General features: G+C 34.0%; 1 pseudogene; it reads right to left on the bottom strand.

Annotated features, from left to right (window-relative positions):
- Nucleotides 1-13,462: 13,462 nt before the first annotated feature.
- On the bottom strand, nucleotides 13,463-14,826 carry LOC124542431 (annotated as a pseudogene).
- Nucleotides 14,827-15,555: the final 729 nt, after the last annotated feature.

Here is a 15,555-nt window from a genome sequence, read left to right as displayed (position 1 = left end):
GATTATGTATTCGTCCGATTTCGGAGCAGCTCGTCTCGATTCGGGCGAGTTCCGTAAAGTCGTACAATACGTCTAATCGCACGACACACAGCGCCGTGTCGAAGACTGCCGAACTGACACGACGTTAGACGATGCACGGCCTTCAAGCCACACCTCCGTGCCCGTCGGAGTGGGGAGCGTGAGGTTTTTTCGTTACGGAATTTCTGGATTTAGTCCCCGCGCTCAAGGCCTGCGATAGAAGCTATGCAATAGCTTAAAAACAATAGACATTACATATATAATTTATTTATATATAATATATGTGTATAAAGCAAAACCAGTTATGGAGAAATAGGATCACTGGGAAATATACACATCAACATCGTCTAGGGATATTTTGAATAAAATTCTTAAACTCAAAAAATCATAGCAAGTTTTAAAATGTTTTGATTAAAAACTATTTTGTAAACCTTCTTGGACGATTCTAAATTTGAATTTGAAAAAAATAAATAAAAATAAAATAGTTACTCGACATAATGGTAGCGATACCCGAGAGTTTCGTTTACCTACAGTCATATTGAGATATTTTTTTGTGTCAAATTTGAGTTTTATAACAAATTATCGATTAATTTCGAGTTAAACCTATTGTGTGCATCATCCAGCGGCGCCATTTAACGAAAGAAGAAATGCTAAGGGCAGTAGACATGCTCCAACCTGGGGCTACTCAACGAAGTATAGCTGAAGCGATTTGAACAAGACAAAACGTTATATCTAGGTTATGGTCACGCTACCGTGCTACTGGTGAAGTGACGAAAAGATATCCAGGTGGCAAGCGCATAACCACTCAACGACAAGACCGATATTTGCTAGTTATCGCGAAAAGAGAACCAAATGTTACGGCACTGCAATTGCTTCAGAGGCTCCAGCCAGAGGACCAGTTGCTTGTGAATGACCAAACTGTAAGGAGAAGGCTGCATTAAGCTAACCTTCATTCTCACAGACCGCTTCGTCCTCCAGCAATACGCCGAGGAAATCGTGGGCGACGACTAGAGTGGGTTCGTGTAAATTTGCTCTCGGAAGATAACCAGTGGTCTGTAATGCTGCTTACCGATGAGTCCCGGTTCGGTTTCCATCCCGATACACGTAGCGTACGTGTTTGGCGATTCCCTGGTCATAATATGCGTCTGCAACATCTTCGGAAAGTTCATTCATACCACAGCGGGATAATTATGGTTTGGGCGAAAATTCATCTTGTTGGAAGAACAGACCTCGTTTGGATCAGAAACACCATGGTGGCCGAAACATACCGTAACGAGATGCTTGTGCCAATAATTTAGCCCTATAGACTAAAAATGAGCCAAGAATTCACGCTCATGCACGATAACGCCCGTTGGCACACAGCGAGAGTGGTGACGAGTTGGTTGCAGGAACAAGACGTATCGGTCTGAGGCTGGCCCGTCCAATCACCTTACCTTAACTCCGTAGAGCATGCATGGGACATACTCCAAAGAAGGGCTTTGAGGAATTTCCCTGCAAATATTGCGACGGAAGAGCAACTTTTCTTAGTCGGACCTGGGACAATATACCGCAGCAAGACTTGGATAACTCAATCCAAAGTATGAAACATTTTTGCAGGACCGTTATAAATGTCCTAGGCGGTTTTACAGACTACTGATTGTTAAAATGACTGTTAAAAACAATAACTTTTCTATATTTTTCACATTTTCTTGAGGCAAACATTAATTGTTAGTTTTACCATTATTTTACGTTTTTTTCTATATTTAAATTATAAAATGTTTACGCAAAATAATAAGGTTTATTTTTTATTTTGGAGTATAGTCAGATAAATGGGCTTTATAAATATATAACTATGTTGCATGTTATCTCTAATAAATTTTGAAATAATTGAGTAAATGCAAAATATCCCTAGACAATGTTGATGTGTGTATATTAGAATGCCACGTGCGCCGCGCGCCGGTGTTGTGACGCGTGCATGTTACTTGTTTATAGTGAATTCAGTGGACACAAAAAAAAGAAAAGTACTTGGTGGACGTAAAAGTTTAAGGTAAGATATAAATATATTACATATAATAATAGTCTATGTGAGCTCATATTAAAAATAACTAATGAAATACTTTCTTTGATTTCTAGACTACCCAACGATAAAATCAAATAATAAAACCTCGTTATTAGCGGTAGTTTTCTCAGCGTAACTAACGTATAGTAGATGGAACAACACGATGCAAGCAGCGGAGCTATACCATTAAGGTAAGATGATATATAATTAATCTGGGGGCACGGCAGTGCCCCCACCAAGTCGAGCAAAAAAGCGGTACGGCCGTACCATCCTTTTCTCGAAGCAATGCAGGCCATTTTCGACTCCCTGTAACTTCGTTGTGGATAAAACTAGAAGACTGAATTTTTAGTAATCATGCAGGCATTGTAAAGACACAGTAAATTTCAAATTTCATTCAATTTGAAACAGTAGTTTAAGAATTATAACGGGACAAAGTTTCTCAATTTTTAAATAAAACTAGGTATAACGGATTTGAATCGCGTATATTAATTATTATGGCATCCCGACATTTCTTAATTTTGTCACTCACTCATTGACTGACTCACCGATCATCAAAATTCTAAGGCACTTCTAGCAGACCTAGAAGCTTCAAATTTGGAATATAAGTAGTGTTTGGTGTAAGAATCAAGGAAAAACTAAAATATTTGAGGGCACGGTAGTGCCCCCGCCAAGTCGAGTAAAATTTTTCAATTTTGGTCCAGTTTTCTAGATAGGTACATAACTGCTTAAATAACTTCATAATCACATATAAATATAGACGCACGGTAGTGCCCCTGTCAAATCGAGCAAAAAATTCCCGTCATGCAAATTAATTCCGCAAAGGATGGATTACCTATCTACGGACAAAGCACATCAGGCTACCAGTGCTACCACTTATAGTCAAATTTTCTTAATGTACAATTAACTCTGTGTATTGGAAACTAAGGTTAAAATTTAATTAGGGAAATTTGATGCAGTACGAAGTATCAAAGTTACGTTTATTCATTACGTACATTACGTAGCCAAAAATAAAGATTCTTTGAACGAGATGTGTGACGACAAGTGCGTTATTAAGTTATTAATATAATAATAACTAATGCAAAAAACGTACTTACATGCGTATTCATACTTATTACGAGTGCGTATGGTTGTAAATATCAAGCGCTGCGATGCTAGGTGCTAGCGCGAGGGTGCGAGCCGGGGTCAATGGCGGAGCGTGCGGAAAGGTGAATGTCGCCGAGCGAGCGGCAGCCGCACTTATACGCACGAGCGCCCCCATGCCGTTCGGATTTGCCCAGAATTCTTACTTATAAGTTTGCGATTTTCATTGATAATTTCGATTGCTATATTAGTTTGACGACTGAAAGGCTACTCTCATTGAACATCATTCGGTGGTGTTTCTGGTAATCCGGTAAAACGTTTAAGATTTTCTGGAAGTTGCTTAGGCGGTCATTATGAAGCGCTCCTTCTAGACGTGCCTCCGAATGATATTGATTTATATTAGATAATGATTTATAATAGATTTATAAAAATAATAATGATTCGATTCTTCCCGAAGTGCCTTCGAAAGATGATAATTCGATTAAAAATAATAAAAACTTAACTAAGAAGGGGCAAAAGAACTAAAAATTCGACGCTATCCCGTTCTCAACAAATCAAAGAAGCAGCAGCACGTTATCGTCAGAACAATCCCGAAAAACGTAAGGAGACATTAACGCGTTATACTACGTCTTATCCCGAAGTTAACCGAGAAGCAGTATCGCGTTACACTGCTTCTCAGCCTGAAGTTAACCGAGAAGCAGTATCGCGTTACACTGCTTCTCATCCTGAAGTTCACCGCGAAGCAGTATCACGTTATACTGCTTCTCATCCTAAAGTAAACCGAGAAGCAGTATCGCGTTACACTGCTTCTCATCCCGAAGTTAACCAAGAAGCTGTCGCACGTTATAAAGAATTACACCCTGAGCTAAATCTTCAATCTCCAAGTCCAAAGGAAAAGATCAAACGAAAAATTTAGGAACAATAACTCAAGCGTTAGCAAATAAAATTAAGAACAGATTGGAAGCGGAGAAACTGATAAAATGGGCAACTCATAATAGGCAGCACACATTAGGAAGCTTTAATAAAACTATTGATTCATTGAAAAATAAATTTAAGGTATCATTAGAAAAACTAAGTTCGTGTCATCCAGATAGTTCTTTAAATCACAAACTAGAATGTTTTCTTGGAAAATCAGAGCACAGAAGTAACCAGGAGCCAAATTACGCAAGAAAAGCTTATAATTTACTTAATAACAAGGATAAATTCATCGAAATTGACAATATAGGAAAAGCGGTCTTTGGAAATGTAAAGAAACATGGTCATAGTTTAGTCTGGTCTTGTAATGATCTGTGTGCACTAGATGAGAACTTAATTACACAATTAACAAACATTTTCGAAAGCTTGGTGAACAAAACGTCAGCTCAGTATTACATATTGATTGAAAAAGAACAAATATTAGATTATTTAAATTATATGAACACTCTCAAAGCGTCATTTTCCTCGTCTAAGGACGAATCAAGAAAAATATATCAAGTACAGAGTATTTTTAACATTTTAAAAGATATTGATGAATCATTAGAAAAGTCAAAAGTTAATTATTAGAAAAGTTGAAAGAATAAAAAAACACGGAAAGCAACAAAAAGTTGGTAGTATTGTTGTGGAAAATGAAGAGTTACATGAAATTTTAGAGGATGAGATCATAAATAAACATAAGGCTGCGTTTAAATCTCTAAAATTAAAGTGTCTTGATACACCAAAACTTGAGTGCATGTCCTGTTTAAAACTTTGCTATTCAAGGGATACTTCATAACTGAACAGGTTGAGAAAAGCTATAGACACCAATATTTGGAATGATCTTCTCAACTATTACAAAACCAACAATCTAGGTCATAGCCCATACATATGTCACTCATGTTTACAAAAAATTAAATCAAATCAACTGCCAGCACCCTGTGTTCTAAATGATCTACACGTTAGTTCCACCACAGTTAGCTGAGTTGAATGATTATGAAAAGATATTAATTCAGCGTGCCAAATCATTTCAGGTAGTAATGCTAATGAATCCCGTGGCAAGCAAGCATTTACCTAATAGGCATATGGTGAAAAAAGTAAAAGGCAGAACTTTCCACCTTCCTTTGCCTCTTGAAGAAACTTTGAAAAAGTTGCCTAGACCAGAATACCCGATTACTAACCCTGAAATGTATATTATGGTTCGAGGCATGCCAACAAAATCAAAAATAGTGTGGGAGGATATTGTAGATGTCAATAAGGTTTACCAAGCCTTGCAATACTTAAAAGATGTAAATGCGCTTTACTCTCAAATACAACTTCCACATTCACCTCAAAATTTGATTGATTATATTAACGAAGAGGACAATATCCATCATGTAGTTGACCAGTTAGAATCTCAAGTAGATAACCGATAAGAAAAAGTAGATAAGTTTGTAGAAGCAAACAATGGATTATTAACACAAGTAACATCAGAAAAGGAAGGTGACTACGAACAATATACTATTTATCCCTTACATGGAAGGAGGTGAAACGCACCTATTTCGGAACTATATCAAATGCTGAAAGTTAACGCTGCTCCCATTGATTCTAGAGATAAAGATTTAGATGTAAAGTGCTTTCCCGATCTTTATATTGAAGGTAAATATGGCCAGTTTCATGTTCGACAGCAAAAGTTAACCTCTAGTGAATATATTAAAGCAAGAGTTATGTCAAAACACTCTCAATTCCGTCTCAATCAACAATATTTATTTTTCCTACTTAATGATGTTAATATACGTCAAATAAATTCAGGAATATTCTATAAAATGAATTGCGTTAATGAAAAACAAAAAATTACAGCTGAACAGTATTTTAATATGCTTCATAAAGATGAGTTGGAAGGTGACTTAACAGCTATATTTGTTAGGTTAAGAAATACGGAACAATAATGTTGTCTTAAATTTTCGCGTTTACACATTGAAATAAAACTAGTTATAACGGATTTGAATCGCGTATATTAATTATTTTTGGCATCCCGACGTTTCGAGCACTTTACAGCGTTCGTGGTCACGGGTAGACCACGAACGCTGTAAAGTGGAAGTAAGTAGGAAAGTGCTCAAACTCAAATTAGGGTGTGATACTTATACAGAGGCCTTTAATTTGGCAAAAGAAGATCTTAAAGAAGGAGTCGATTGTGGAAATTCAATGATAGAGTCAAGATACAAGATACAAAAAGCATTTGAAATGATACAATCTAAAATAGCTGAGATAAATGAAGAAAGGAAAATTGTTGATGATGACGAAGGTCCTGAAAACCCTCTAGATTTTGAAGCCGTGGAAGATGCAAACGCAATGGATGAGTTTCAGAGAATTAATCTGGTAGAAGAAGAGCAGACTGATCTTCAAAGTATGATCGCAAAACTTAATGCCGATCAAAAAAGAGTCTTCGATATGATCATAAATAAAATGGACACAAGTGATAATAACGCTGACGTCCTACGTTGTTTTGTGAGTGGAACTGGTGGCACAGGAAAAAGCTTTTTAATAAAAACTCTTAAAATTTGGGTACAGACGTATCTAAATAAAAAAGTGGCGGTTAGTGCTCCAACAGGAATAGCTGCATATAATATGAATGGATTAACTATACACAGACTATTGCAGCTGCCTGTGGAACACAAACAAACACTAAAGTACAAGCCACTTTCTAATGAAGTGCTCAAAGTTTTGAGGTCAGATTTGAAAGAAGTAGAGTTGTTTATTATAGACGAAGTGTCGATGATATCCAATGTTATTTTAACTTATATTCATTTACGCTTGTCTGAGATATTTGACACAAACGATGATCAAAATGGGTGGTTTGGAAAAAAACATCTTGTAGTTTTCGGGGATCTCTTACAGCTTCCTCCCGTAAGAGAAAAGTCCCATTTTGAAATACTAACTACTGCTGAAACTAATAAGTTGTTAGGTTCCCTCAGTATGCCGAATCTGTGAATTGAATTGTTCATATACGACGAACTTACAATTAACATGCGACAGCTCAATGATTCTGACTTTGTTGACATGCTTAACAGAATAAGATTAGGTGTGACTACACAAAAAGACCATGACTTACTTTCAACTAGATTAATAACTTTTAAATCCGATTCAAATGAAAACAGATTGGTTGAAATAATTGAACACCTCTCGAAACTTCCTAGTGATACCGTTTGCTTATTACCTACAAAAAACATGTGTCAACAATTAAATACTGCAATGCTTAGATCTCTCCCACATCCCGAAATAAAACTTACAGCTGTAGATAGCTTAGATTGCCCCAAATACCTAACAAAAAGAGCTCGTGAAAGCATAAAAAAAATATGAAGACGATGCTTCTATGACAGCAGGCCTGGAAGAAAACATAATTATAAAAATAGGAGCAAAAGTCATGCTTAGGCGAAATATTGACGTGAGTCTTGGTTTAGTTAATGGTTCTATCGGTATAGTGCAAAGAGTAAAGGTTGATCCGGATAATACAAAAATCATTAAGAAAATTTACATTACATTTAATAACGAACATATTTACGAACATGGTCCGGTTAAAACTAAATTTGAAATTATTAATAGAGCTTATGTTCATCGCGAACAGTTTCCCATATGTATATGTTATGCTATATCTATACATAAAAGTCAAGGACTAAGTCTACATAATGCAAAGAATAATTACTATTCAATCAAGAAAATCAATTCAAAAATTTTAACATGATGACCTTAGAAAACAGAAGAACTTTATTAGACCTAATATTCTTATATAAAATCTTTAGAAACAAACTTGACTGTCCTCTTTTACTATCCAAATTTAACACCCAGATACCCTCGTAACCCAGTAAAACCTCTCTCCGCACCACGGTGGAAAACAGTTTTTGATAATCACTCAGCAGTTGCTCGAATGTCCAAATTGCTCAATGACTTCAGCGATTCAATAGATTTAAACATTGTAAGCCTCCCAAAGTTCCAATATCTAGTTATAGACAGAATTGAAAACGTCTAATTCTTTATTGATGTCCAAATTTCAAATTTTTAATTTATGCAAAATTTTACGTTATTATAATCTAAATTTTTTTATTCGATTTATGGAACAATATTATTTTAATTCTATAACTTATTAGATGATAAATGATGAATTGTAAAATTATAAATGAATGATAAATTATTTTAATTGTTTTCGTTATCAATGCATGCCATAATATAATTTAATTTTAAGATATTATAAATTTTTATTGTTGTATTTTATGGTTAGACTAAGTGTTGACTAGATTGATTGTTGAATACTGTTAACCCATTATTAAATTGATGATATTGTAATCTAAATAACCTAATGATATTGTAAAATAAATAAAATAATATAATAATTAATTATTATGATATGTTATCCAGTAAATTTGCAAAATATGTAGCCCATTGTCTTCTTAAATGGTAACTCCTCCCTCCTTAAGATGGAAGCTAGTCCTGCAGCTTTCAGGAGCGTCCTCGCCACTTGTGTCCTTGTGTCTTGATTGTCTCTTGTGTTTATTTCAAAACTTCCAAAAAATTAGGGTCCCAATTACTATGTACAGGATTAACGTGGGCCAACTAGGAATTGTCATTAAGTTAACCCAGTGAAAATCATCTGCTTCTTGAATATCTTCGACTGTGTTCATGAGTTCATGGATGCTGTCTAACGAGATGTCTACTAGGTGCAGTTCATAATGGACCTCTTCTTGATGTACGAGATTTTGATCTGGTAGCGGAATTACTTCATTCATCGTGATGGTGTTGCTCTGTGTTCTTATCGTTCTATTCTTTGATATTTATTTGGCAATCTTCTGAGATAGTTATTAGAAAAATGTTTGATGTTTTTCTGTAATTTGTTTTGTGTCCACACTGAGTTCTTATTACTTCTGGTTCTGGCAAAATTCCTAACCAGGTATTTTCGTTGATCTTCTGGAGTTTTCCTTTGTTAAGATTCATGCGAGCATGGGTGCAGTTTCCTTTTTGTTTCTTTATTTAGGCGATGGTGCAATCTTCAGATTTTTCAGTTGTTCTTAAGTCTAGCGAGCTGCAGAACAAAGTGTCTTCGGAGATTCTCTTGCAGGGTTCTTCTGAGTATGCGTACTCTTCGCTTCCAATGGTAAGGTTTTCTTTATTTGGGATAGAATATATGTGTATATGATCATAGATATTAAAGTCAATGGACGGAATTACTAAGATAAATGTTAAAGTGTGTTTTGTACTATACACTTTCACGCTTATAGACTATTCTATTTTATTAATGTTTTCCATACTTATTTCAGCAACTGGTTTTAAAAAAGGAAATTTCTCTAAGTTTCTAATTTCTATAACTAAATTACGAGGGTTAATAATACTAGGGTGCATTATACCTAACTGCGAAAATGACATAGCATCTTCTAATATCATTAACTTATCTAATAAAAGCTGTAAACTAAAACTTATTTGTACATAATTCTCTAAAAAGTGTAATTGGTTTATGATAGTATTTGAGTTAACTGTAATGTTATGTAATAGAGATGCTAATCTGTTTTGATTCTCGTTTATTTTATTTAATTGATTAGAAAATTCATTAATTGTATTTTCTGCCAAAGATAATGGTCGCTTTTGAGATGTCTGAATATATGAAACTGAACTGCGAATTTTATTAATTTCATTTTCAAAACGGATTGCATCTTCGTTATCTAAATTGCCTGTAATTAATTTAACAACTGAGCCTAAGCCATTAATGATACCACGTTTAACTCTATTTCTAGGTGCTATAAACATTAACTTTTTATCAATTAAATCTAAATTATGTTCTATCTGATCTCTATATGTTTTATGCAGATTTTCTGATGCCTTATTGTTTTCAGCTGCTTTTGTACTTGCATATAAGGACATTAGTTTAATAGAAATTCAACGTAAATGAGTTATATTATACGTACAAGCAAGGTTAAATGAATCAACCTGTTTAAGGATAATAATGGAATCCTTTTACTTAAGCAAGGACTTAAGTAAACGGATTCCATTATTATTATCTACGGGTTGAAATATTACGTCTGATTTTGACTGGAACAGGAGGGATGCGAAAAAGAGGGTCCTGAAACAAGATGAGGTCGTCGTAGAAGTTTGAAGTGAACTCTGATTGACTTAGAGTTAGGGTTACTACCTATTATCTCTGCTATATTATTAGGATGAAGGTGAATTATCTTATACGGACCTTTAAATACCGGCTTCGTTTTGTCGTTTCTCGCGGTTTTGGCTACCTGTTTAAAAACTGTTTCACCTACCTTAAACGTTAGATCTTCTGCTGTCTGATTGCGCTTCGCTATAACCTGTTCTTTGTTCTTAGACACGTGTGCTGTCACGCATTCTTGTACGGCTTCAGCGTTCCTTCTATGCTTAAGAACATAATCTTGGTAAAATTGCTTAGTGTAATGAAGCTCTAAAGGGTTTCTGGATGCAGTATGTCCAAAAAGTAGCTTGTGAGGGGTATATTCTGTTGCCGAATGAATAGTGTTATTATATGCGATAATAGCAAATTTCATGATAATTTGTATAGGGTCATCCTTATTCGTCATCCTCTGTATCCTAATAATTTCTCCTATAGTTGAGTGAAATCGTTCTATCGCTGAATTTGAATTCGGTTATAAGGGGTTGTAAAATGAATGTTAATGTCATATGTGTGTAGGGCACACATCTCTTTATAACTTCGTTATCAAACTTACTGTCAAAGTCAGTTGTAATTTTCAAAGGGGTTCCTAATACTGAAAAAACATCAAATAAACCTTCAGCTATGTGTACGCTACTAGTTACATTTAAAGGGACTGCTTGAGCATATTTTGAAAAGTTATCAATAATTGTGAGGAATGTTGCACCTCCTGTAGAATAAAAATCCATGAATAAATGTTCCATGGGTTTACTGGGGATTTCAGTTAGAGCTAACGGGGGTCTCAGGGGATTTCCTTAATATTTAGCTTGTAAACGTGTAGTACACTTATTTACAAACGCTTGAATAGTTAATAGGGCCAATGTTAATTTCTATGGATTTGCTTATAAGTTTTCTGAATGCCACGATGGATTGTCTTTCCTTCGTGATATTTTTTAATTATTTCCTGTTGTTCTGTCTTATTTTCGACTAAGGTAACGCGTGTTGTACATTTAAAAATCTTTGGACCTCTATCATTAAATATCGTTGTGTAGACTCTAGAAAATATTGGATATAGTTCGTCGTTATAGAAGTAGCAGTGGAATACGCGATCGGCAATAGTGTGCTATTTTAAAAACTGTATTATTTCTTCCTCCGTGTTATTGACCGGGATAAATTCGTCTTTGATAACCGTGCGCGAATTTATTGATCTGTTTTCAACTCTATAATGTGAACCAGGAGTTGACCTTATTTATTTATTTTATTTAAAATACTTTATTGCGCAACACATTACACGACAATGGGTAATAGAGAGACAAAAAACAACAAATGGTGCGCAAAGGCGGTCTTATCGCTTATAGCGATCTCTCACAGACAACCTTTGGTGACAGGAACTTAAGACGAGAGAACAGGTAAGTGCAAATAGAATTAAGAAATAATAACTTTAATTTAAGTAGACTAATATTACAGTATAATAATAAACTACACACAACTACATCCAAATAATACACATATAATAATATAATATATATTATATATCAAAATATATATGTACATAATTATAAACTACATATTATTTCATACTTACATACATTCTTGGGTTATGGACAGATAATAGTTTTTCAAGCGATGTTTAAAGATGGACAAGGATTTCGATTCCAAAGTTTGACGGTTTTATATGAAATTGCTTAAGTTGTCTATCTCTAGCATCTTCTAAAATTGGTATCTCTTGATTCTCATTGTCGGGTTGTGGTGGTTGGTCGAAATTAAATTGTCGGGGTCAAGGCTGTCAGATTCTGTTCCTATACTGGGTGGTTGTATGTCAGGTCTAAGTGTTGCGTCATTGTCAAAATTAAAATTGTCGTCTATTGTAGGGGGTTCATGTACTGTAACCGTCTCTTCTTCCTGTCTTACATTTTCGAATATCCTATTGATTATGTCGTCGTCGTCATTATCGTTTAAATTAACTGCCAGGGAATCTTCATCTATTCATAAAAGTATGAAAGATTTTCACGCGGGAGAGAGCGTCTGCGTTTTGTATTCTGTTGTCCTTTTTTATACACAACTTTGTATTCATACTCGACAAGTTTCAGTTTCCATCTAGTCGGTTTAGAGTTTGTGTCTTTTAGTGACATTAACCAAGTCAGGGGCCTGTGATCTGTGTAATGATAAATTTACGACCATAGAGATATGGTCTGAAATATTTAACTGTCCTAACTATGTCTAATAATTCTTTTTCTATGGTAGTAATAACCAACAAGTCCTAAAAGGCTTTTAATGTCTTTATAGGTCTTTGGCATTGGGAAATTCAAAACAGCTTTGATCTTGTCCTGATTCGGTACAAGCCCTCGCTCTGTCAGTTCATGTCCTAAAAATTTTACGTGTTTTTTCAAATATTCGAATTTGTTTTTCAATTCAAATTCATGTTGTATTTTCAAATTAGGGGTTTTAAATCTATCAAAACATTGTTTTAGTTTGTCGATATGTTCTTGTACGGAAGTCGATATTATTATAACATCGTCTAGGTACGTAAAAACGTTGTCAATACCTCTAAGAATATCGATACCAGAAATATCAATTAGTGTAAGGGACAAAGTACAGTTTTTCAGGAGAGCAAAAAAACGTTTGATTTTTTCTAAATCTGTCTCTAACTTTTTATTGTATTATCTGATTCAGATAGCATCTAGAGCAAAGTACCTTAGATTTTCTCGTTCTTTCATACTATATAACGAAAATTTGAGAAAACTTTATAGAATCTAAGATAGCTTGTCCCTTACATTAAAAATATGGTTTAGTTATGACTTACGCTACAAGAATTTGATTATAAGTTATGGCATAATGATGTAAGTAACTATAAAATAAAAACCTATTAAAGTTGTATTATGTAAGCTACCTTTGCTAAACTTTCAATGTTGTATTTATGTATATATGTATTAGTATGAAATTGAAGATCTTACATAAGTATGTCTAGGTCGTACGTACTTGTAGTAATGCAAATAAGAGTTTCCAACCGTTGTGTGTATTGTACTTAATAAATCAAAAATACCGATAGTGATAAGATGGCTTAAAACAGGAGGTAGGAATTCTTTTCTATAAATGAATCACTAATATATGTATATCCTATCAATTGAAAAATCAGACCTAAATAAAACAAGTTATTTATAATAATCAAATTTTTATTATTATTATGAAGCGAAAAAAAAATTACATAATTGAAAATAAATTATCTTAGTCTTAACATTAGGTATGGAATGTTTTACAATCAAATTGAAAGCCCATAATTACTCGTAAACAAATTACATCTTTTTCTTAGAATTGTTTTTAGTTAAATCACACTACCTAATTACGACCCCTGATCATAAGTAACTCAAATTATTATAAACGACTTAAGCGATTTGTTTTTGTTTAGTCACTTGTGTCATCTTCGCAGTCATCTTCATCAGTATCATTGAGGGTATCTTTCACTTTCATTTTATTCGGGATTGACAAATATTCATTATGAAACCTTTTTGGTATTATTCCAGTAGTACATAATTTCTTTAAATCATTGTATTTTGCGACTGAAATCGGTAGTCGTTCCTTGTAAAGCGTTGGTAATTTGTTGTTGCTCTGTTCTGCACTACTAGTTCCTTCTACATTTTCATTAATTTTTTCTAATTTCTTTTTTTGTTTACTTTTAATTGTCTTTTTTCCAATACCCTTCCCTTTTCCTTTTTCTTGTAATTCTTTCGAGAGATCTATGTCATAAGTAGTACCATCTTCTAGCATTGTATATTTTATGTGTATTTGGGTTAAGTCGGTTTTTTTAAATGTGCACACTCTTATTTGTTTCATACGCAGATCTTTATTTTTGAGAGTAACCTGAGTAAATATTGTATCCGATAGATTATTAAAATTTATAAAATCTGTATATTCTAACACTTCTACACTATATGGTTTTGGGCGTTTTCTAGCAGACTGCATAAAAGTGGGCCATTGAGATGGTGCCCATATTATTAGTTTTTTTACTTCTCTCTCAATTATAGCATGCATGCTGTCGACTGGCATGTATGTGTGACCAGGAAGAAGATAGTTTATTTGAATAGTTTGTTGATTGATTGATGTTTTTAGATTGTTGTAGAAAATATTTGAACATGGATAATATCACTCTATTTTTATTTTGACCCGTGCAATTATCGCAGTATAATATTAACGTGTTTACTCCTCTTGTATCGACATCTTGTAAATAACGAATAAGACAGGAGGCTATTTCACAGCTACCTCTTTTACCGTCAGCTTCTCCCCACGTGTAGCAATATCCATTCTGTGTTTTACACTCATATACAGTGAAATTATATACAGCATACTTCCTAGAATAGTACAACATTATACTTTCGCCATGAGGTGTTGCTAAAACTTTTTGAAGGTCGAAGCTAGCCACAACTAATTTTTGATCAGGTTTCAAATTCTGATGAATATTAAAACGTTTATATGTAGCCTCTTTCTCTAGTAAATGTTTTTTTAAATCTTCATTAGTCGTCGTATCTGGATTATTTTCATTTTTACTACATTTAGAACACTTATCTTTTTTGGGGACATGGAAAGCAAAATTATATTCCTTAAACATATTTGAAAACACCTTTTCACTCAAATAATCTTCCGATATTTCTTAACAATGTTTAACGTAGAGTCTATACAAGTTTGACAAGTTTCTGAATTGCTCAGGCAGATATAATTTGTTGAATTTCTTTCTGCTATAGTGGGATGGCAAGGCTGGTAATGATTCAATGTATGCCTTTGCTTTTAATTTCGTATTTTCGTCATATTTTTCTGGAGCTGTACGCGTTCGAGAATCGTGAGATGAAAACCCTTCTTTTGCATGGTTCACTGTGTACAAGAGGTATGTTTGGGTTATATCCAGGGTTTTAAGTATAAACTGTTGACATACTTGCCTTTTTCCTTCTCCTTCATTTATAAAATATTCGTAAGATTTCGACCTTCTGCTTAATATATTTTTAGTCTTTTTACGTTTTACATTGCACTATCCAATCACGTTTTTTTTTATCGCTAAGCGTCCAGAAATAATCAAATATAGATTTCCTTCTTTCTTCGGTAATTTCATAGCATTTTCGAATACATTTTTATTCCTTGCAAGGATTTTCATGTAATTTCCGTGCTTCTTTTACTTTACCTAATAATGTTATATAGGCAAGACCATTTTCCCTTAGATTATGCCGTGTTTTACGTTTATTTTCAGATTTCCTTTTCTTTAGGGGTATTATTTCTTTTTGACTTGTTTCGTCCTCATTTTTGGACTTCTTTCTCTTTCTTTTTTTCTTTTTTTTATTTTCATCTT

Source organism: Vanessa cardui, chromosome W (genome assembly GCF_905220365.1).
Source record: "Vanessa cardui chromosome W, ilVanCard2.1, whole genome shotgun sequence".
In the NCBI taxonomy this organism is placed as follows: Eukaryota; Metazoa; Arthropoda; class Insecta; order Lepidoptera; family Nymphalidae; genus Vanessa; species Vanessa cardui.
This window is presented reverse-complemented; position numbering and strand designations above follow the sequence as displayed.